Below are 22,565 nucleotides of genomic sequence, written 5' to 3' on the forward strand. Positions count from 1 at the left end.
CAGAAGATGGGTGATTTCTGCATTTCCATCTGAGGTACCGGGTTCATCTCACTATGGAGTGCCAAACAGTGGGTGCAGGACAGTCGGTGCTGCGCACCGTGCACGAGCCGAAGCAGGGCGAGGCATTGCCTCACTTGGGAAGCGCAAGGGGTCAGGGAGTTCCCTTTCCTAGTCAAAGAAAGGGGTGACAGACGGCACTCATCCCTGGGATGCAAGGCTGGTTCAACATACACAAATCAATAAATGTAATCCAGCACATAAACAGAACCAAAGACAAAAACCACATGATTATCTCAATAGATGCAGAAAAGGCCTTTGACAAAATTCAACAACCTTCATGCTAAAAACTCTCAATAAATTAGGTATTGATGGGACATATCTCAAAATAATAAGAGCTATCTATGACAAACCCACAGCCAATATCATACTGAATGGGCAAAAACTGGAAGCATTCCCTTTGAAAACTGGCACAAGACAGGGATGCCCTCTCTCACCACTCCTATTCAACATAGTGTTGGAAGTTCTGGCCAGGGCAATCAGGCAGGAGAAGGAAATAAAGGGTACTCAATTAGGAAAAGAGGAAGTCAAATTGTCCCTGTTTGCAGATGACATGACTGTATATCTAGAAAACCCCATTGTCTCAGCCCAAAATCTCCTTAAGCTGATAAGCAACTTCAGCAAAGTCTCAGGATACAAAATCAATGTGCAAAAATCACAAGCATTTTTGTACAGCAATAAGAGACAGAGAGCCAAATCATGAGTGAACTCCCATTCACAATTGCTTCAAAGAGAATAAAATACCTAGGAATCCAACTTATAAGGGACATGAAGACCCTCTTCAAGGAGAACTACAAACCACTGCTCAATGAAATAAAAGAGGATACAAACAAATGGAAGAACATTCCATGCTCATGGGTTGGAAGAATCAATATCGTGAAAATGGCCATACTGCCCAAGGTAATTTACAGATTCAATGCCATCTCCATCAAGCTACCAATGACTTTCTTCACAGAATTGGAAAAAACTACTTTAAAGTTCATATGGAACCAAAAAAGAGCCCGCATCGCCAAGTCAATCCTAAGCCAAAAGAACAAAGCTGGAGGCATCACGCTACCTGACTTCAAACTATACTATAAGGCTACAGTAACCAAAACAGCATGGTACTGGTACCAAAACAGAGACGTAGATCAATGGAACAGAACAGACCCTTCAGAAATAATGCTGCATATCTACAACTATGTGATCTTTGAGAAACCTGACAAAAACAAGAAATGGGGAAAGGATTCCCTAGTTAATAAATGGTGCTGGGAAAACTGGCTAGCCATATGTAGAAAGCTGAAACTGGATCCCTTCCTTACACCTTATACAAAAATTAATTCAAGATGGATTAGAGACTTAAATGTTAGACCTAAAACCATAAAAACCCTAGAAGAAAACCTAGGCAATACCATTCAGGACATAGGCATGGGCAAGGACTTCATGTCTAAAACACCAAAAGCAATGGCAACAAAAGCCAAAATTGACAAATGGGATCTAATTAAACAAAAGAGCTTCTGCACAGCAAAAGAAACTACCATCAGAGTGAATAGGCAACCTACAAAATGGGAGAAAATTTTCACAACCTACTCATCTGACAAAGGGCTAATATCCAGAATCTACAATGAACTCAAACAAATTTACAAGAAAAAAACAAACAATCCCATCAAAAAGTGGGCAAAGGACACGAACAGACACTTCTCAAAAGAAGACATTTAGGCAGCCAAAAAAAGACATGAAAAAATGCTCATCATCACTGGCCATCAGAGAAATGCAAATCCAAACCACATTGAGATACCATCTCACACCAGTTAGAATGGTGATCATTAAAATGTCAGGAAACAACAGGTGCTGGAGAGGATGTGGAGAAATAGGAACACTTTTACACTGTTGGTGGAACTGTAAACTAGTTCAACCATTGTGGAAGTCAGTGTGGCGATTCCTCAGGGATCTAGAACTAGAAATACCATTTGACCCAGACATCCCATTACTGGGTATATACCCAAAGGACTATAAATCATGCTGTTATAAAGACACATGCACATGTATGTTTACTGTGGCACTATTCACAATAGCAAAGACTTGAAACCAACCCAAATGTCCAACAACGATAGACTGGATTAAGAAAATGTGGCACATATACACCATGGAATACTATGCAGCCATAAAAAATGAGGAGTTCATGTCCTTTGTAGGGACATGGATGAAACTGGAAACCATCATTCTCAGTAAACTATCGCAAGGACAAAAATCCAAACATCACATATTCTCACTCATAGGTGGGAATTGAACAATGAGAACTCATGGACACAGGATGGGGAACACCACACTCCAGGGACTGTTGTGGGGTGGGGGGAGGGCGGAGGGACACCATTAGGAGATATACCTAATGCTAAATGACGAGTTAATGGATGCAGCACACCACCATGGCACATGGATACATATGTAACAAACCTGCACATTGTGAACATGTACCCTAAAACTTAAAGTACAATAATAATTAAAAAAAGGAAAAAAAAATTATTCAGAATCAATAACTTACATCCAAACTAACCATGTATCAGTACTGTTTCATTTGTCACTTTGTAGCTAAATTAAATATCCCAAAGCAACTGATCTTTCCTCCTTTAGTTTTCTTTTTGAGGGAGAGTCTTGCTCTGTTGCCCAGGCTGGAGTGCAGTGGTGCGATCTCAGCTCACTTTAACTTCGCCTCTGCCTCCCGGGTTCAAGGGATTCTCCTGCCTCAGCCTCCTGAGTAGCTGGGACTACAGGCATGTGCCACCAAGCCTGGCTAATTTTTGTATTTTTAGTAGAGACTGGGTTTCCCTACGTTGGCCAGGCTGGTCTTGAACTCCTGACCTCAGGTGATCTGTCTGCCTTGGCCTCCCAAAGTGCTTGGATTACAGGTGTCAGCCATCGTGCCTGGCCACAACTGATCTTTCTACTGTTCTTCCACTACCCAAGCAAACAAATTTCTGTTGAAGGTCCATTATGTGTCAGAAATTAGAGCCATAAAGAAACAAAAGACGAGATCTCTGACTCACATGACTTCATAGAATATGCCCCTCCCCAAAACAACTGAGGAGCACACTTGGTTGAATAATGAAATAACGACAATAAACGAACCTCTGCAGGTTGAATGCTTGGTTGTCTAGGGCACACAGAAACACACTTCAAAAACACTGAAAAGCAAAAATTCTTAGCCATAATGAAAGCGATTGTGATTTATTGAAACTGAAATCGGATAGCTCTAAAAAGAGCAAAGCCCTCTCTATCCTCGGTTTGCTTTCATTTCTAGCACAAATTAAGTGTTCACCAATGTCTATCAGTGATACGAAGAACTCCAATTCCACTGTTTTCCTTTAAAAGTACATTTCCTTTTAAAAAAATTTGTTTAAATTAAAAATTAAATGGCCAGGTGCAGTTGGCTCATGCCTATTATCCCAGCACTTCTGGGAGGCTGAGGTGGGAAGATCACATAAGGCCAGGAGTTTGAGACCAGCCTGGCCAACATGGTGAAACCCCCTCTCTACTAAAAATACAAAAATTTGCCGAGTGTGGTGGAGTGTGCCTGTAATTGTAGCTACTTGGGAGGCTGAGGCAGAAGAATTGCTTGAACCCAGGAGGCGGAGGTTGCAGTGAGCTGAGATTGCGCCACTGCCCTCCAGCCTGGGAAACAGAGCGAGATTATGCCTCAAAAAAAAACTTAAAGTACATTTCCTAAATGAACGGTTTATAAAGGAACAAGAGCTACTGAAAACAGTGAGGACAAACTCCTGCATGGCCAAGAGCAAAACCAGGACTCGAGTCCCACACTCTGGGAACTGAAGAAAAGGAGCATCACGTGTTTCCAAGCTCTCAAACTGTTCCTTCAAACAACATTCTGAAGTCATCATTTCCCCCATATCCCTTGAAAGCCTTCTTTGCCTTCCATTTTTTGTCATTTGTAAATTAAAATAACAAAGCACATTTCATAGACTGTCATAAAAATAAATTAGATACCACAGGTAAAAATACCTGTAGATGCATTTGGCACACAGCCCATATTCAACAAATAGTAGCTTTGTTCTGCGAATTCTAGCAACTATTCATGTATTTCCTAGATTATTTCTTTTCAGACGAAGTGGCTGATGAGAGGGGAGATGATTTGGGGGAACAACGGGAAAATTTGTGAAGGGTATAGTACACACGGTAAGACAAGGTGAAAACAACACCAGAGGTCAGAGGGTGACAGAATTGTAGGCCAATCTATAGCAAGCCACTGCAATTATCTGGAACTCAGGTGTTTGAGATATACTGGCTCATAAGGCATAAATGATGGATTTAGACTTTTGGACAGAACTTAGGACTTGCGGCTAACATGGCCATTGATTTTGTTTGATAGTGCCTTTCTGGAAGCCAAGCTTCTATCAGCTAGGCAATTCAAGCGGTGGCTAGGAGAAAATCAGGCAGTGTCTGTTCAGAGAATCACCACACAGCTGCCAGGCACTATACAGGGCAATATTTTCCATTGATGATGGATAGGAATTTACTGTTCAATGTCTTATTCCTTGCTACTGAGAGCAAGAAATATGTAGTTCATGCCTTCCGTTGATGAAATCACAGTAACATTAATAATAGATGCAAACTTCCATATGGGTTAATTGTGCTGTTTCTTTCCTTCCGGCTGACCATCTTACAGACGTGTTCCAGAGAGTCACAGAGGGGCAGAAACTGAGCTAAATTGATAAAATGCTATCACTTTTGCTAGAAAAGTACCAAACTGCATATTTAATTGATGTATATTTGAAAGAGCAATGTTGGTACGTTTCAAGCTCACAAGCTGTGAGTCTTTCTGAAAAAAAAAAAATCACTTAAGAAATGTCATCCCTTCTGGGAGATTCCTCTAATGCTCTCAGGCAGAACTGGCTGGCACTTCCTATGATCACACACAATGTAACCTCCATTCAAAGGATAAGAAACGATTAAAGAACAAACTGTAGCCAACATTGCTCTAAGCTGGAATGTCTTTGAGTGGGGTGGAGTATGTATCTAGAATACACACTTCCTGTGCAGTGAGGGAGCCCTTTTCCGTCTGCATTCAGCTTGGAGGTTGCTCTCTTCTCAACATACAGGCAACGGGCTATTCATGGCCTTCTGCCACAGAGCAGAGAGTTCACAGAACAAGGAGGAAGGCAAGGAACGATGAGAGCAGCTATACCCAATGGTGCAAACAGGACTGGTTGCCAACAAACAAAGCAGGCTTCTGGCATTTTCCAGAGTATGCCTGAGAAGCTTAAGCATCACTCACATACACCGGCACAGAAGCTATTGAGAAAGCGGGTAGCCAGAGCCATAAACACATGGGTCAAAAGTTCTGTTGCACTTCAAATGTGAAATCTGAACAATCTGAGAGACTGAGGATAGACTGCAATTAATATTACAGCCTAGCCAAGGGGAACAACTTTCTAATTCTGATGGATCTGGAACTGAAAAAGAACAGGTTTAAAGACAAAAAATAAAAGGGACAAGAGAAGAGAATCAGAGAACAGTACTCCAGCACAGCTGAAAGCCAGAAACGATAAATAGGATTTGTCTTATTTAAAATATGCATGTTTAAAATATGTGTATTCTAAAACTATATGCATAAATCAACTTCTACAAAGTATTTAGACAATTCACCTAATTGTTGAAGATTTGGTGTGCAGCACGGTAGTTTGGGGGCAATTTTAGTTCAGTTTCACTAAGAGTTCCTCACAGCTATTTCACCCTGGCCATTATACTTAAGATGATTCTGTCCATGTAGATCGAATATATTTTTCAGTGGCATTTTGAATTTCAGAGGGTAGGACTTTCCAGAACTCTATTTCACCTGTGAATAAGGAGAGCTTCTCTTAACTGCAATACACTGTCCTTATTTCATAAACATAGGCTCTTCTCCCACCCCGATTCTGTTATACCCAGCCCTCGACCTGGTTGAAGGTACTCGTCTAACAATTTTAAATGCAATGGTCAAATCAGGTCAGGCACAATGGCTCACGCCTGTAATCCCAACACTTTGGGAGGTCAAGGCAGGCAGATCACTTGAGGCCAGGAGTTCGAGACCAGCCTGGCCAGCATGGTGAAACCCCGTCTCTATAAAAAATACAAAAATTAGCCGGGCGTGGTGGCACATGCCTGTCATCACAGCTACTCGGGAGGCTGAGGCAGGAGAATTGCTTGAACTTGGGAGGTAGAGGTTGCAGTGAGCCAAGATTGTGCCACTGCACTCTAGCCTGGACAACAGAGTGAGACTCCATCTCAAAAAAAAAAAAAAATCCAATAGTCAAATTAGAAAATTGAGTTTTGGTGGATCAGTTTTAAGTTGAGTTTCCCAACTCCTCCCCCAACCATGAAAGGTCTAATTCTTATCATACACCCCTTGTTTCATTTTGCTTATAGTATTAGGTTGGTGCAAATGTAATCACGGTCTTTGCCATTGAAAGTAATGGTAAAAACCGCAATTACTTTGGCACCAACCTAATAGTTTTGTGTCTCTGAACAAACACTAACTGACAAAAAAATGGGAAGGCATCTCAGGGTTTTAGGCAGATGATATGAAGTGAAGAGCCTGGTAGCCGTGTATGAATGGATGAAGGGAGGGGGCCCGTTGTACCTGCAGGGAGCCCCATAGGATGTCGCTATTATCCAGAAAAAATCAGGTAGTGTCTTGTCTGAGATGACACCAGTGGAGATGGCAAGAAACCAGAAGCAATAAGAGGCAGAGCAGATGGAACTTTCTAACTGGACTTGCTGGTACTATAAAAGTATCCTCCAAATAAATGGACTTCTAAGAAAAAAGTGCTGTCTGGCCCAAATAGATCAGCACTTCTATTTTTTGAAGTGTTACATCACAGAGCGCGGCTGCACTCTAGAAACACTGCACTTAACGCTGACATTTGATTTGTGACAAAAATATGTTTTAAATACATCCTTTTTTTTTTTTTTTAAAGCTTGTTTGAATACTTCCATTGTGCATACAGGTGCAGACCTGCAACATGTCTTCTTTGAAGCAGCCTGGGCCTGGACGCTGACCAACGGTGACACCAGGAGTCCCTCCTTGGACACAGTCACCATGCTTCTACTCTCTCAGATATTAATGGTGTAATGGCCCTACTGCATGTGGATTTATAACTTTTAATATTAAACACTGTCAAAAGAATCAATAACCATGCCTGAATGAAGAGAAAGAAATCCCACCACTTCCGGATACAGAGCAATAATGGGACCCAGGAAGTTCTTTAAACTGTGACATAAATAAAGCAAAACTGCTCAGAGACACAAATGAGCAGCTTGTCGTTGGAGGAAAACGTTGGGTTTCATTCCCAAGCTTTCCTTTTTTTTTTTTTTTTTTAAATTGACTAAGAATGTAAGAAAACCTGAGGAAATTTGCAAATTCTAAACAATTATGAGGACTATGGCTGTGACGCACCCAGGAAGTGACAGCGCTGGGAAAAGGCCTTTGCAGACAGGTCGGCCTGGGAAAGGTCTCCTCCTCTGGGTCAGCTCAGGCTTTCGCCGTCCTGCATTCCTTGATGTGAGCTGTTCATCTTAAACTGGTAAGTAAATCCATTGAAGCCATTTAAAAACCCAGAAAACACATCAGGCTCCTTGAATGAAAAAAGTCAGCTTGTGGCTTCATTAACTCTTCAATTTAACATGGGCCAGTCAACCTCAAGTCACCAGGATTGAGCAGATGGCCTTTGTGTAGACTGTGGTCTACAAACTTGTAACTAGTACCACTGGCTTCCCAAATTTCTCTGTTTAGTGGCCAACTGAAAACATGTGTGTTTTTTTGTTTGTTTGTTTTTAATGGGGCTGGGCATGGTGGCTCATGCCTGTAATCCCAGCACTTTGGGAGGCTGAGGCAGGCAAATCACCTGAGTTCAGGCGTTTGAGACTAGCCTGGCCAACATAGTAAAACCCCGTCTCTACTAAAAATACAAAAATTAGTCAGCCGTGGTGGCAGGCACCTGTAATACCAGCTACATGGGAGGCTGAGGCAGGAGAATCGCTTGAACCCAGGAGGCGGAGGTTGCAGTGAGCCAAAATCGTGCCATTGCACTCTAGCCTGGGCAACAAGAGCAAACCTCCAATTCCAACTCCAAAAAAAAAAAAAAAAAAACAAACAAAAAAAACGGAAACAAAGGAGGAAAAGGGAGAGGGAGGAAGAAAACAGTATTTCAACCCAGATCAAAGTGCAACATTACTCACTATAGTGACATCCTAGAGTTGGGACAAGTGCAATATTATTGTCAAGACACTGTTGGAGTAACTGACCTTTAAATTTTACTTAATTTGAAAAATGGAGATCTCATCTCTGCCCTTTTCATTCTCAGAAGGTTCCACACTCAATGCCTTGAGAATGTTTGATGTAAAATTCTTGATTTTGCTAGCAACATATATTCCTGAGAGTGAAACATACACCAAGTTACTGGAATACAATGGTTATCACTTGCTTTTCTTCATAAAGAACTCTCCACGTTGAAGTCTGCCCTCTGCTTTTTCTACAGGGGATTTTCTGTCCCATGGAATCCTAGTCATAGGTTGCCTCCCAGAAATAGCAATACTTCGAGCCAGCTGCACAAGTGGTCTTTAGCTGTATTTGATCAGTAAAGTGCCTAAAATTTGTATTACTTTTAAGTCCTGGCAAACCGTAGACAAATGTTTTCAACATGTAAAATAATCTATATTCCTGTCACAGTTTCATCCGGAAGGCTATTCTTGAGGTGGTGAGGTCTAGTTGGTAAAACGATGGGTTCAGAGGCAAGAATCCATGGCTCTTCACTAAATAGCTGTGTGGGTTTGGGCAACTTACTTAACCACTCCACACCTATTTTTCCCGTCCGTGAAATGAAGGGGTTGACCAGATAACTTCCAGATGGCATCCATGCATCTGTGATTCCTTTAACTTGAAATGGATTTTATTGACTACCTATAGATCATTAACTGACAATGAAAGCTATACTTCCAGAATGGATTTTTAAAAGTATATTTTAGGCTGGGCGCAGTAGCTCACGCCTGTAGTCCCAGCACTTTGGGAGGCAGAGGTGGGTGGATCATTTGAGGTCAGGAGTTCAAGACTAGCCTGGCTAACATGGTAAAACCCCATCTCTAATAAAAAAAAATGTGTATTTTATATGCATGTGCAGACATCCATCTATCTATCTATCTATCTATCTATCTATCTATCTATCTATCTATCTATCTATCTATCGAAAGACAGAATGAATTTCCATTTCACGTCCTTCAAAGTTTAAAAGAGAACTCTAGGTCCAGCATGGTGGCACATGCCTGTAATCCCAGCACTCTGGGAGGCCAAGGCAGGCAGATTGCTTGAGCTCAAGAGTTTGATACCAGCCTGCACAATATGGCCAGCCCACCTCTACTAAAAACACAAAAATTAGCCAGGCATGGTGGTGTGTGCCTATAGTCCCAGCTACTTGAGAGGCTGAGGTGGTAGTATTGCTTAAGCCTGGAAGGCAGAGGCTGCAGTGAGCCAAAATCACACCACTACACTCCAATCTGGGTGACAGAGTGAGACCCTGTCTCAAAAAAAAGAAAAAAAGAGAGAGAGAGAGAGAGAATTCTGGGACGGAAGGGTGGTTTGAACAAAACCCCAATGCCAGGCACAGCAGCTCAAGCCTGTAATTCCAGGACCGTGAGAGGCTAAGGTGGAACAATTGTTTGAGTCTCGAAGTTTGAGACCAGCCTGGGCAACATAGCAACGCCTTGTCTCTACAAAAATTAGCTGGGCATGGTGGGGCACTCCTGTGGTCCAAGCTGCTCTAGAGGCTGAGGTGGGAGGATCACTTGAGCCTGCAAGGTTGAGGCTGAGGCTGCAGTAAGCCTTAATCACACCCCTGCACTCCAACCTGGCCAACAAAGTAAAACCTTGTCTTTAAAAAATAAAAAATAAAAATAAAAAAAGGAAGAACCCAAAACTTGGAGTCTTGGCTCCAATCTTTTCTGGCTGTGTGACTGTGGAGCATTTAAAAGCTTCTCATGACTTAGTTTCCTCACTTGAAAACCGGAATATCTGCCTGATTAACTACATAAGATTTGAAATAAAAAGCAAGTGAAACGATACTTAAAAGCACCACTTAAATAATAAAGTACCAGGTCGGGCATGGTGGCTCAGGCCTGTAATCCCAGCACTTTGGGAGGCCGAGGCGGGTGGATAACGAGGTCAGGAGTTCGAGACTAGCCTGGCCATCACAGTGAAATCCTGTTTCTCCTGAAAATACAAAAATCAGCCAGGTGTGGTGGCATGCGTCTGTAGTCCCAGCTACTCGGGAGGTTGAGGCAGGAGAATCGTTTGAACCCGGGAGGCAGAGGTTGCAGTGAGCCGAGGCCGTACCATTGCACTCCAGCCTGGGCAACAGAGCAAGGCTCCATCTCAAAATAATAATAATAATAATATTATACAAATGTTCAGGATTATGATTATTAAACTGATAAGAACAGACACTACACTTGTTCTTAGCCAAAAGGCCGAGAAGCGATAGGATTATGATTATACATTAAACTTTGAATTATTTCCAAATATTTGCTGAGTATCCTAGGACAAATCAGCATAAACTTTTCTTTCAAAAAATTAGCAATAAGGGACTTAAGTTTATGAACCAAACTGAAGCTATAATTTGCTTATCCTGTAAATGAATTTCTTCATTTGAGGCCTGTGATTATTAAAAGTAGATTGACAGCTGCAATTGACATCACAACTCATTAGGTTTTTGGAAATGATGCACCAAAGTGACTACAGCTACAGGAGGTCCTCATTATCCATGGATAAGCAGTACTGGAAATGACGTTTTCGATGAATGTGCTTCCTACAGTATGTTAGCCTTCATGATGACCTTCAGTGCTTTCCAATACTCAAATCCTTGTGTAGCCCCCTTCTACCCTGTACCAGAGCTGGTCTGTGAATCACTTTAACCAACAGAACGTGAATAAAGTGATGCAAAGCCAGTTTGGGACCCATATCATTGGAAGCAGCTTCTGCTTTTGTGCCTTGTGAAACCTTGCGTTGCAATGTAAGAAGTCTGGCTACCTTCCTACATGGAGAAGGGGAGGCCCTGAGACAATATGGAGAGAAAGAGAGAGGCTCCAGCCATCCCAGGGCCCCCAATCATCTCGGCCTTGCAGCCGTCCCTGTGAAGGTAGTAGATTAAATGAGTTATCCTGGACATTCTAGTCTAGCCAAGATCCCAAATGACGTCAGGCCCAGCTAAATGCAACAGGCAGAGTCTGACCAACCCACAGAATGATGAGGGACAATACAATGGTGGTTGTTTGTAACCTCTGGCTTAGGGTTGGTGCTATAAATGTGTGTGTCCCTCCAAAATTCCTATGTTGAAATCCTAATCCCCAGTAACAGTATTAGCAGGTAGGGCCTTTGAGAGGTGATCAACTCATGAAGGTAGAGGCTTCATAAATGGAATTAGTCCCTTTATTAAGAAGACCCCAAAGAGCTCTCTCCTTCCTTCCACCATGTGAAGACCCAGCAAGATGACCATCTGCAAATCAGGACATAGGCCCTCACAAGACACCAAATCTGCCAGGACTTCGATCTTAGACTTCTCAGCCTTCAGAATGATGAGAAATAAATTTCTGATTTGTTTTGTTTTGTTTTTTTGAGATGGAGTCTCACTTTGTCACCCAGGCTGGAGTGCAGTGGTGCGATCAAGGCTCAGTGTAACCTCTGCCTCCCGGGTTCAGGTGATTCTCCTGCCTTAGCCTCCTGAGTAGCTGGGATTACAGGTGCACGCCACCATGCCCAGCTAATTTTGTGTATTTTTAGCAGAGACGGGGTTTCACCATGCTGGCAAGGCTGGTCTCCAATTCCTGACCTCATGATCCACACACCTCGGCCTCCCAAAGTGCTGGGATTACAGTCGTGAGCCACCACGCATAGCCAAATTTCTGTTTTTCTGTAAGCCACCCAGGCTATATGATTCTGTTAGAGCACCCCGAATGGGTAGGTGTTTTGTTACATAGCAGTAGATAATCAAAATATAGAGACCAACACCGAATAATATGTCATTTTTAAAGGGCTTAAGATTTTACGATAAAAAAAATCAAAATAAGTCATCATTATAAATATGCCCTAATGGTTAGAACAAAGAATTAGTTGAGTGTTAGATTTGGTGGGGAGGGAAGATAATTTTTCTGACAAAATTATGTGAGACTACATTCTTTTCTTGACTTTTGTACCCCAGTGATGAAAAAAGTTTTGCAAAAATATTTTTGAAGACTATCATTTTTTTTTTTTTTACCAAGGTCCTCTATTAACTGGTTGTTATGCAACTTCTTCTATTCTGAAGCACTTGTCTTGATACCATTCCTACTGATTTCTCCTCTTGGGCTGTTAAGGGTCTAACTCCCGGGTTCAAACAATTTTCTTGCCTCAGCCTTTCAAGTACCTGGGATTACAGGCACATGCCACCACAACTGGCTAATTTTTGGTATTTTTAGTAGAGATGACGGTCCACTGTGTTGGCCAGGCTGGTCTCGAATTCCTGACCTCGTGATCTGCCCGCCTTGGCCTCCCAAAGGGCTGGGATTACAGGCCTGAGCCACTGCGCCTGGCCAGGTACTTTATTATTTAAGTAGTACTTTTAGGTATCATTTTACTTGCTGTTTACTTCAAATCTTATGTGGTTAATCAGGCAGATATTATTCCAGTTTTCAAGTGAGGAAACTAAGTCATGAGAAGCTTTTATATGCTCCACAGTCACACAGCCAGACTATGGCTTTGGAGGTATTTTGGCATTTCTCCAGTATCTCTTTCAGCAGCTTCATAACAAACTGCATCTTTAAGGTTTTCAGTTTTAGTTTACAATCTCTTTGCATCATATTACTTGATATTTATGAGCATTTACAGTATTTGGCCCGACACAAAGGAAAAGATGCACAGATGCAAGGCAGGAACAGAAAGTGGTATTAAGGACATAGGAATGCTTAAGGGAGAACTTTTTTTTTTCAGACGGAGTCTCACTCTATCGCCCAGGCTGGACTGCAGTGGTGCGATCTCGGCTCACTGCAACCTCTGCCTCCCGGGTTCAAGCGCTAGGATAACTAATTTTTAATAGTCCGTTCATTTGTGCATAGATATGGTTTATCTAAGTAACTAACTGGAGTGTGGTGGAGAGGAGGACTCATAATGAATACATCATGAGGTTCCACAGTATATCCCAGCACTGCGTGGATTTGTCTTCCTTTGACTTCATCAGGGGCTTCGTCAGCTTAGAGGTGGGGTGGGCAGAAGGTCTCCTTTATCCCCAATAGTTATATAGTATCTAGTATTTAGTTGGCATCAGTGAGACTCAGTTGAACTGAATAGAGGGAAGGAAAGTATAATAACTAGTTTAAATCCTAATTAAAGAATGAAAGAGCCAAATGGTTTATTCTAAAGTGAATAAAGTACAATGTGCTTTAACTCTAAAATTCCAATAAAGTTTTTTCCTTTTTTTTTTTGTTGAAGTTTGCAAGGAAATTGGGCATGTAATATGGAGAGCTATGCCCTAAGACCTACTCAATTAAATTACTCTACAAATAATTACTTTTTCTTTTATGTCCAGACAAACATGAAGTCTGGTTTAAATTTTGACTTCTTAGTGAGAAATGAAAAGAATAGAAGCTACGTACATAAAATTCTCACTTCTACAAACTAAACCTGAAGCACAGTGTATTTTTTATAAATTCCAGAGGGTACAACATAATATAAAACTGTTCAAATTTCAAAAAGCTGTCCAGAGGTCCAAATACCAAAGAAGTAAAGTATTTATTAGGAATTACTATCCCCACATAAGCCCCAAAACATGATGGGGGAGAAGGACTGTATTAATCTGTTATCACGCTGCTAATAAAGATATAACTGAGACTGGGTAATTTATAAAGGAAAGAGGTTTAATGGACTCACGATTCCATATGGCTGGGGAGGCCTCACAATCATGGCGGAAGGCAAATGAGGAACAAAGCCATGACTTACACGGCAGCAGGCAAGAGAGCCTGCACGGGAGAACTCCCATTTATAAAAACAGCAGATCTCGTGAGATTTATTCATTACCAGGAGAACAGTAAGGGGGAAACAGCCCCCGTGATTCAATTATCTCCACCTGGCCCCACCGTTGACATGTGGGGATTATTACAATTCAAGATCAGATGTGGGTGGGGACACAGTCAATCTGTATCAGGCCTACATGATTCCAGTTTTATCGTGGGATAAATGCTAAATAATAAAAATAATATCTATATAATATTTAAGGAACTTATACTAGCAATGCAAGAAACACCAAATAACCAATTGCAATTTTTTATTTATAGATATCCAGCTACACATTCAAGAAAAAATCTTTCCATTTAAAATGGTAACTTAGTCTTTAAAAGTTAGCAGTAGTCATATTGTGGGAATCCAATAGAAAGCATCATTTGAGAGACAGTTACAACAAATCCAGCCCATTTACTGACTTGTTTGTGAAAACAGGAAGATTGTAGTGAGCGTGGAGATATGACAACCTCCTAGCCACAACGCTGGCAAAAGTGCAAATTTGCCCAACTTGTCTGAAAAGTAATTTAGCAGTAAGTATCCCGAGTCTTAAAAATGTTGCCCTGCTGGTGAGAATCTGTCTTAAGGGAATATTTTGACATGTGTAAAAAAGATTTATGCTCAAAGAGTCCATTATGGCATTATATAGAATGGCAACAAAATATCTTATAACATAGGAATGTTTACATATAAACAGGATGAAACATTATGCAACCATTCAATTATATTTGCAAAGAATATTTAATGACATAGAAAAATGCTCTTATATTCTGTAATGCTCTTTGATGTAAAGAAAAAAATGAGGAAAATAAAGAAAAATGCTCCTATTACCTGAAAAAGCAAAACACAAAACTAGTTTAAGTATATTAAGTGCGATAAAAATTTATACGGAGTGTATGTATCTACACATAAATAGGACTTAACAGCCAGAGATACTAAAATGTTAAGCTTATCTTTGAGCGGGAGGAGTGAAGATCGACCATTTTTATTCCTTCATTACACTTTAATGTATTTTCCAGTTTTTAATGTTTATGACATTTATAATCAGTAAAAGGGAGTAAAATGAGAAAAGATCAATGTTACTACTGTAAATCCATCGGATGCTTACACTAATGTCACAGGTAAAATAGTAAAATACAGATTTTGAATCCCCCAACCAAAACACACAGACAGGCAACGAGTTATGAACTCAAGAGCTATTTCAAATTCTTTATTATCACAAAGTTGCTAATTGCCTGTCTTGCCTGAGACCTGATATTGTTCCTGTACAATATTTCAGATCCAATTACATGCCTTTCTAGTGCTATGGTTCATTTTAATTCAATTCAAGCTGTTTGAGGTAGTCCATCGCTGACTGATTTTGACTTTGGTGGAAGTCTTGAAGCCCAGTGACAATTCTGGAAAAAGCTCCATGGCCTGAATAATTCTTATCACAGTTAAGCCAGACCAGGAACAAGATCTCATTTGAACACACTCATGTGAGGGGTTAGCAGCGGAAATGGGGGCGGGGGCGTTGTGAAGGGAACTTCCTAATCATAAATTAGGAAGTATCAGTCATCATTTTTAAGTCAAAAAAAAAAAAAGAATCAAGAACAATAAATTTTAAGTAAAGATAAACCATAAAAATAGAACCATAGAAAGAAACCTTTTTAAAGAACAGATCCGTAAGAAGAATTTTTTTTGTTTTTTTTTGAGATGGAGCCTTGCTCTGTCACCCAGGCTGGAGTGCAGTGGCACAATCTTGGCTCACTGCAACCTCCACCTTCCGGATTCAAGTGATTCTCCTGCCTCAGCCTCCCAAGTAGCTGGGATTACAGGCACCTGCCACCACACCCAGCTAAGTTTTGTATTTTTAGTAGACATGGGGTTTCACTCTGTTGGCCAGGCTGGTCTTGAACTCCTGACCTCAAGTGATCCGCCTGACTCGACCTCCCAAAGTGCTGGGGTTACAGGCGTGAGCCACTGCTCCCTCCCAAAAAACCTTTTTAATGGAGGGCGAACAGCCTCAACAAGATGAAATAAAAACTTACTATGGATTTGATAAATATGTATTAAGCAGTTAATAAGTGTAAGATGCTATGCGAGGCAGGTAAGGTCTACGGGAGATACAAAGATAGATAAGAGTCCTGTGGCTTCACTTGGAGGCTGGGAACCAACAATAATGCCTTTTGTTCATTGACTAAGCTTCTGCTATGTGTTGCTTAAAGCACTTTACATCTCTTATCTCAAATTCTCATGAATGCATTGCTAGCTTGATATTCTATGAGGAAAGTAAGGCCAAGAAAAGTTAAGAAACTTGTCCCTGGACTGAAAGGCTGCGATTCCAACCTGAGTCTGCTTAGAGAATGCAAAATATTGACTATGAACAGCACTTCATACAGAGTTCTGTTAAGATTAATTAGACCAGTTTAGCCAACAATGACAATAGATAGCAACCTTATTGGAAAATTACCATGTGCCAAGCCCAGCACTTGGTAATTTACATGACATGTCTACATTTTTCACATTCTCTCTGATGCAACATCTACAAATGCTCTTATTAAAAAAAAAAAAAAAAAAAACCAGCCAGGCATGGTGGCTCATGCTATAACCCCAGCACCACTTTGGGAGGCTGAGGCAGGAGGACTGCTTGAGCCCAGGAGTTCGCAATCAGCCTGGGCAACAAAGTGAGACCTCATCTCTAGAAAAAGAAATCCCAAAATTAGCCAGCCATGGTGGCACACACCTGTGGTCCCAGCTACACAGGAAGCTGAGGCAGAAGGATCACTTGAGCCTGGACTCGAGGCTATAGTGAGCCATGTTCATGTTCTCAGAAACAAACAAACAAGAAAACAAAACAAACTCAGATTTCATCCAAGACTCCTGCCTCACCCACACCCACTCAGTTTCTAAATCCTGTAAATTCCACCACTTTAATAGCTCTTTGATTCATCTTTTCCCCTTCATTCTCACAGTCACGATCTTAGTAGGAACCACCATCATCTCACAGATGGATTCCAGTAAAAGCTTCTCAGCAGTCTCTCTGGCTTTGCAATCCACCTTAGGAAGCCTATACAGCGCTCTTTCTAAAAAGCAGACATGAATGTGTCTCTCCCTGAGTCTTCTTCTAATCTTAAAAAACAAATCTGAACATAGAGCCTGATAGTACCCTGTGAACCCACTCTGCACTCGCCTGCCCTTTCCTGGACTTCATCTTCTCCCCTGTCCCAAGGTCTCTGAGCAGTTTTCTGTCTCTTTGCTCTCAGCTTGCAAATCCAGCCTACGCCCACTCTGCCTCCCTAACCCTTTCCCAGTCCTGGCCAACTTCTACTCGGCCTTCAGCACTCTTCCTAACCAGCAGACTGTCCTGTGGTTCCTCCTTGTTGCTCAAGCAATACAGGTAAGATGTCAATTCTAGGTACTCTCATAGCACCTCAAGTTTCACCTTAATAATGCACTTCTGATTTTTGTTTTTTGACTTTTTTTCTTTTAAGAGACAGGGTCTCACTCTGTCACCCAGGCTGGGGTACGGTGGTATGATTGTAGCTCACTGCAGCCTCAAACTCCTGGGCTCAAGCGATCCTCCCACCTCAGCCTCCTGAGTAGTTGGGACTACAAGTGCATGCTGCCACACCCAACTATTTTTTTTTATTTTCTATAGAGAAAGGGGTCTCCCTATGTTGCCTAGGCTGGTTTTGAACTCCTAGACTCAAGGGATCCTCCCACCTTGGCCCCCAAAGTACTGGGATTATAGGCATGAGCCACTGCATCCAGCTACCTTCTTCTGTTTAATGTCTTTTCCATCAGACTTTGAGCTCGTTGGGGTGAGTCACATCTTCTTTGCCTCTCAATCCCCAGTTCCCTGCAGTGCCTGTTACATAGTATGTATTTAGCGAACATCTAGATGCTTGCTTGTTTTAGTCCAGCATTATCCACAAAGGGTTTGAGGAGACTTGCACAAAGGAAGCACACAATAAAGAAAACAAAAATTAAAGCAGAAGCAAACAAATTATAAATAGAAGTGGAATTAGCACTAGAAAAGAACAACATAAATGTGTAGTTAATAGAGGTTGAAAGTTATTTTTTAAAAAAGAGCTAAACATTTTCCTGGAATCTTTTTTGTTTTGAGATGGAGTTTTGCTCTGTCACCCAGGCTGGAGTACGGTGGCTTGATCTTGGCTCACTGCAACCTCTGCCTCCCGAGTTCAAGTGATTCCCCTACCTTGGCCTTCCAAGTAGCTGGGATTACAGGTGTCTGCCACCATACTCAGCTAATTTTTGTATCTGGAGATGGGGTTTCGCCGTGTTGGCCAGGTGGGTCTCAAACTCCTGACCTAAAGTGATCCGCCCGCCTCTGCCTCCCAAAGTGCTGGGATTACAAGCATGAGCCACCATGCCTGGCCATTTTTCTGGAATCTTTATTTAATATATTTCTGACAATAGATAATTCTGAGATCACAGCACAGCCCTTTTATGGAATATCACATTATTTTCCCAAATCGGAAGATCTAAAAATTATTAAAAAGCATGGAAAACGTTTTTCCAAAAGTGTTTGGGCTCTGGATTTTGAAGCCAGGTTTGTTTTTTCAACTTTCCTGTATCTTCACACTCCAAGTTCTCAGAAGGCAGCAAATATACTATTTTATTTTACTATTATTATTTTTTGAGATGTAATTTTACTCATGTTGCCAAGGCTGGAGTGCAATTGCACACTGCAACCTCCATCTTCCGGGTTCAAGCAATTCTCCTGCCTCAGCCTCCCGAGTAGCTGGGATTACAGGCACCCACTACCACACCTGGCTAATTTTTGTATTTTTATTAGAGGCAGCGTTTCACCATGTAGGCCAGACTGGTCTCGAACTCCTGATCTCAGGTGATCCACCCACCTCAACCTCCCAAGGTGCTAGGATTATAGGCGTGAGTCACTGCACCTGGCAGCAAATGTACTATTTTAGATTATTCTTCTGTACCCAACTACATAGGAATACATAGCCTTTTTAAGTTTTGTTTTTTTGTTTTTGTTTTTTTTTAACTTTCCCTTACTATCCACAGCAGTGCCCTCTTATCCAAAGAAAATCTGTTCCAGGGCCCCCAGTGGATGCGTGGAACCGCAAATAGTATCTAACCCTGTAGATACTATGTTTTTGTCCCATATATACATACTTACGATAAAGTTTAATTTATAATTTAGGCACAGTAAAAGATTAACAACAATAACTAATAATAAAGTAGAAGAATCATAACAATATGCTGGAATAAAACTTACGTGAATGTGGTTTCTCTCCTCTCTTTCTGTGTTAAAATATCTTCATATTTTCAGACTGTGGTTGACTACAGGTAACTGAAACCACAAAAAGCAAAACCATGGATAAAGGGAGAGTAGTGTAAGAGCCAGAATCTTGAGCATATAAAAAATAACAGCAAGTGACTTCATCTCCAAAGACATTTCCTATCTGCATTGGTGGAAGTCAACTGAAAATCAGAAAACTAAAAATACTTAGTAAAATTACTGCAGGTGACTCATGGCCACAGGTCTTCCTTTGTAAGAAGTAAAACTGGATAATGGCTCCTAGGCAAATGTTTTAAATGTATAGACCATCTACAGGAATTTCTTGCTAAGGCCGTTTAATTTTTAAATAAACTTTGAATCACAGAAAGGCTGTATGATTCAGTTGCACAAATAACAATACAGTATATCTAAAAGGTATTTCCCACACAAGTCTCCCCAGGTCCTTTGAAGATCACACAGCAGACTCTCCGAGAAAAGTCTTGATTTCGGCTACTATGTTTTGCTAATCCAGAGTTTAAAAGAATCAGGCCAGGTCCAGTGGCTCATGCCTGTAGTCCCAGCACTTTGGGAGGCAGAGACAGGTGGATCACTTCAGGCCAGGAGTTTGAGACTAGCCTGGCCAACATGGCAAGAACCCATCTCTACTAATAATACAAAAATTAGCTGGGCGTGGTGGCCCATGCCTGTAATCCCAGCTACTTGGGAGGCTGGGTCACGAGAATCACTTGAACAGGGGAGGCAGAGATTGCAGTGAGCTGCGATGGTGCCACTGCACTGCAACCTGGGTGACAGAGCAAAATTCTGTCTCAAACAAACAATCAGTTCAGGTACCTGTTTTTAGATGGTCTAACCTAGCCTGTTTGGTGTAAAAAATAAAAATGGTAGTTATCACAGGAAAAGGTCCGACAGCCACTAGCAGGGGGCTCAGAGACTTTTCCATTCTGACTGTAGCCCTTGCCTTGCTTGGGTCTGCTGCCTGCCTGGACACCTGTCTGGGAAACTCAACACCGTATTGATGAAAAGGACAGCTGTACTTGTAACTAGACTTTGTTTTGATAACTAAGTCCATTCCCATGCTTGGAACACTATGTACAACTCTAAGCTATAACAGTGATATGGTTTGGCTCCGTGTCCCCACCCAAATCTCATCTCAAATTGTAATCCCCATCATCCCTACATATTGAGGGAGGGAACAGATGGGAGGTGACTGGATCATGAGGACGGTTTTCCCCATGCTGTTCTCATGATAGTGAGTGGGTTCTCACAAGATCTTACGGTTTTATGAGGCAGTTTTCCCTGCTCTCACTCGCCCTCTCTCTCCTGCTGCCATGTACGACATGCCTGATTCCCCTTCCACCATAATTTTACGTTTCCTGAGGCCTCCCCAGACAGGCAGAACTATGAGTCAATTAAACCTCTTTCCGTTATAAATTACCCAGACTTGGGTAGTATCTTTATAGCAGTGTTAGAATGAACTAATACAAACAGCAATTGCACAGAGGCAGATGCTCAATAAATGTCTGCTCAACCAATGAGCAAATATTTAGTTCTGTTCTATCCACCCTTCAATTCCACACTGATGGAATGTAATTTCAGCCACAAGCAAACCTGTTTTCATTGGCATTATGTCCTCTTTATAGGCTTGTGACCAACAATCTTTATGCTTCCTGAAATATTAAGAAAAACTGCTTTGATTTACAGATCTGAGGGGGTAACTTGGGTCTTAAGTTCTCAGGGCATAGGAAGGGGATACAAGGAAATCAGCTTTCCAAACATGTGCTCATTTCACCTGCATACATTTCAGTTGAATGTTGCAAATGTTTGCTGAGTATCTACTAACTTCAACTGAAGATATGCAGGGAAACAAAGATGAAAAAGAAACAATCCTGGCCCTAGGAGAGGAGCCACCAACACAGTGTCTAGCACATATATGGTAACCAATCAATGAGACACTCATTGTTTTTCTATATTCATAGGATACTTATGATTCAAAGCAGAGTGCAGTAAATGTTAGGAGAGAGGTACTGATATGGGTTGGCCGTGTCCTCACCCAAATCTTATCTTGAATTGTAGTTCCCACAATTCCCATGTGTCATGGAGGGACCCAGTGGGAGGTAATTGAATCACGGGGGTGGGTCTTTCTCATGCTGTTCTCGTGATAGTGTTTAAGTCTCACGAGATCTGATGGTTTTATAAAGAGGAGTTCCCCTGCATGAGTTCTCTCTTCCCTGCTGCCATGTAAGATGTGACTTTGCTTCTCCTTCCCTTCTGGCCATGATTGTGAGGCCTCCCCAGCCATGTGGAACAGTGAGTCAATTAAACTTCCTTTCTTTATAAATTACCCAGTCTCAGGTATGTCTTTATCTGGAGCATGAAAATGGACGGATACAGGTACAAAGCAAGTGCCCTGTGAGGTTGGTATGGACAACATTCACTGATACTGACATTCTGATGATATGAGCAATGAGGAGCATGTTTCCAGACTTTAAAGCATCCCGTAATGGCTGATTGTAGGTTGCGCATTAGCTTACAGTGAAAAATACTGACACAAGGGCTTGGCCCAGAGGATAAGAACTACATTAGGGCAATCATTAAGTAGGCAGTTGGAGTATAGGTTGAAAGCTGGAGAAACCGGAGACTAGGAGACGAGTCAGGAAACGAAAGTAATTTTCCTTGTTCCTCAGGGATCTTAAAAGCAGGACTGTGTTTCAGGGGAAACACAAGCCTGAATAAATACTCTTTTCCCCCCTGCCCCAACTTATAAAAGTATTATAATAATCATAGTTTGAAAACAAAATAGGAAAGCCTTCAAAGTTGAATAAAACCAGCATGACCTGAATACTTAACTGATCTCTCAAATGTGTTTATTGATAGGAAAAAAGTTAAATTAAAATGTTTAGAACAATTAGAAAGTTCCTAGGAATTGAATTCTGAACTCTCAAGCCCACAATGATGACCACTATTAATAAAGTATTATATGGAAGTGTCTTCATAAAACTCTGACTATATTAAACCCTCAGCTTTCTATATTGCTGCTTTCATTACCTTCAAGAGATTATGGAAGATCAGAAGTGTTATCTACCATAATAATGCTGTGTGTTTCTCTGAAGAGCTTAGATCCTCTACACACTTTAATTAAATCTCCTAATGTACTGGTGAAATAGGTAAGGGATCAACAGAAGGTGAGTCATC

General features: G+C 41.4%; 1 protein-coding gene and 1 pseudogene across 2 annotated transcripts in view; both read right to left on the reverse strand.

Moving 5' to 3' along the window:
* PTER (phosphotriesterase related) overlaps positions 1-22,565 on the reverse strand; it is an 80,424-nt gene that overhangs the window by 30,692 nt on the left and 27,167 nt on the right. The window contains exon 2 of one of the 2 annotated variants that reach the window (XM_003257680.4): positions 19,350-19,424. The exons of the other annotated variant lie outside the window; for it this stretch is intronic. The gene's annotated coding sequence lies outside the window, so the exon portion shown is untranslated. The remainder of the gene's footprint in view (positions 1-19,349; positions 19,425-22,565) is intronic. 2 annotated transcript variants of the gene reach the window in all.
* LOC115836848 lies at positions 10,393-10,560 on the reverse strand (annotated as a pseudogene).

The sequence above is a fragment of the Nomascus leucogenys genome, chromosome 9, assembly GCF_006542625.1.
Source record: "Nomascus leucogenys isolate Asia chromosome 9, Asia_NLE_v1, whole genome shotgun sequence".
NCBI classification, from domain to species: Eukaryota; Metazoa; Chordata; class Mammalia; order Primates; family Hylobatidae; genus Nomascus; species Nomascus leucogenys.